This window comes from Arachis hypogaea, chromosome 5, assembly GCF_003086295.3.
Source record: "Arachis hypogaea cultivar Tifrunner chromosome 5, arahy.Tifrunner.gnm2.J5K5, whole genome shotgun sequence".
NCBI classification, from domain to species: Eukaryota; Viridiplantae; Streptophyta; class Magnoliopsida; order Fabales; family Fabaceae; genus Arachis; species Arachis hypogaea.
This window is the reverse complement of record NC_092040.1, coordinates 93033811-93036502: the sequence shown is the minus strand read 5'-3', so window position 1 is coordinate 93036502 and position 2692 is coordinate 93033811.

Sequence of the window (2692 nt, the reverse complement as noted above, 5' to 3'; positions counted from 1 at the left end):
AATAAGACAGTTGGAACTATCTTATTATCAATTAGTCCACATGATGACAGAATATATTGGATCAAACTCCTAAGCCAAAAACACTCGCGACTAGCTTCATGTATTGCTAGTATTTCAGCATGATTAGAGGATATTGTTGCAATTGTCTATTTTATAGACCTCCATGATATAGCTGTACCACCATATGTGAACAGATATCCATTTATACAAAAAAACTTTTTGAATTTCCCGTAGAAATTGATTGCGCTAATGAATAAGCTTTCAATGCTGTCCAAAAACCTCTCCTTTTCCAAAGAGTTTTTCGGATTTTTTTTTTTGGATCTCAAGGTGCGTTTCTTTGGAACTGCCATGCAACTGATATAGTTTTTTATTGCTACAAGTCATGTGAAAGACATATCTTCTGTTCTGTAAAACAAATAGTTCTTTTATTTGATTAATTAGCCATTTTTTTATCCCCTCTTTTTTTCTATCTTTCTATCTAAAGTAAAACTTTGAATATTATAACACTTTGTGTGGGTCGGACAAGTACTCTACATTTGCATAGCCAACTAGTTGTGACTTGGATTCATATGGATAAAACAATCCCATATCAACCGTTCTATGAAGATATCGAAAAATTTATTTGATTCCATTCCAATGTCTTCTGGTTGGAGAGGAACTATACCTTGTTAATAAATTCACAACAAATGATATATCGGGTTGTGTATTATTAGCAAGATACATTAGTGCTCCAATGGCACTAAGATATGGTACTTCAGGACCAAAGATATCTTCATTTTCTTCTTTAGGATGGAATTGATAATTTTCTACATCCAAAGACCTTATGATCATTGGGATAGTTAATGAATGTGACTTATCCATATAAAATCTCTTTAAGATCTTTTCTCTGTATGTTGTTTGATGAATAAAGATCCAATTTTTTGTATGCTCGATCTGCAGGCCAAGAAAAAATTTAGTTTTTCCAAGATCTTTCATCTCAAACTCTTCTTTTAGAACTTTTATAATTGTTGAAATCTCATTAGGAGTTCCAATGATATTTATATCATTAACGTACACATCAATTATAATGAATCCAGGTGTAGATTTCTTTATGAAAATACATGGGCATATATCATCATTTTTGAATCCATTTTTTGCCAGATACTTAGTAAAACGATTATACCACATTCATCCAGATTGATTTAGACCATATAAAGATCTTTGCAATTTGGTTGAGTATAACCTCTGCGAATATTTATTGGATGGTTTAGATATCTTTAGTCTTTCACGGACTTTTATATAGATATCACGATCTAATGATCCGTATAAATAGGTTGTTACCACATCGATTAAATGCATATGTAGTTTATGATATGCGGATAAACTGACCAAATAACGCAATGTTATTGCATCAACTACAGGAAATATATTTCTTCATAATTTATACTGGGCCTTTTTGAAAAATCTTCTGCCACAAGTTGAGCATTGTAGCGTACAACTTCATTTTCTCATTTTGTTTTCTCACAAATACCCATCTGTATCCAACAGGTTTTACATCTTCTGGTGTACGAACTACATGTTCAAAAACTTCACGTTTTGCAAGTGAGCTTTACTCAACCTTCATAACTTCTTCTTATTTTGGTCAACCATTCTTTTGTCGATATTTTTTGACTATTTTTTACTCAAGATCCTTGTTTTCATGCATGATATTTGATGCCACATTATATGCAAATATTTCATTGAAAATTGTCTTTTTTCGGTCCCATTTTTTCTTGTAAAGACATAATTTATCGAGATCTCATCATTTTCAGAATTTTTAAATACCTGAATGTCTTCTAGCGTTAAAACTATATCAGAATTTTGGACAACTGCAGGTATTATTACTATGTCTTTTTTAACAGGAATAGTATTTACCTCTTTTCTTTTTCGAGGATTTTTGTCTTTAGAACCAACAGGCCTACCACGCTTCTGACGTGAATTTATTTCGATGATCATTTGTTTGACTAGGACATCAATTCGAATTGGAGTATTTTCAGCTAGTATATAAGATTTGGTTATCCTCTTTGTATCAGAAAATACATCAGGCAATTCACTTGCTATTCTTTGCAAATGTATACTTTTTTGAACTTCTAGTTAATATTGCCCTGATCGAGAATTTAAATGCATTAAAGATGATACATTCCAATTAAGTTCCTTTTCAAGAAACTTATTTTCTCCTCCTAATGTTGGAAATTTTGATTCATCAGAATGATAATCTGCAAATCGGGTTTAAATACATCTCCAGTTTGTATCTCAATATACTTACTATAGAGGGAGAATCATATCCAACATATATTCCTAATTTTTTTTGGAGTTCCATTTTGGTGCGAGAAGGTGGTGCAATGGGAACATATATCGCATACCCAAATATTTTTAAATGAAAAATATTTGGCTGCTAGCCAAAATCTAATTGTATAGGAGAGAATTGATGGTAACTTGTTGGTCTCGAACGAATAAGTACTGCGGCATTAAAAATAACATGCCCCAAGCCGAGGTTGAGAGATTTATTCTCATAAGCAAGGGTCTAGCAATTAATTGGAGGCGTTTTATAAGTGATTTTGCTAATCCATTTTGTGTGTGAATATGAGCTACTGGATGTTCAATGCTTATTCCATTAGCCATACAATAAGCATTAAAGGCTTGAGAAGTAAATTCACCAGCATTATCAAGACGA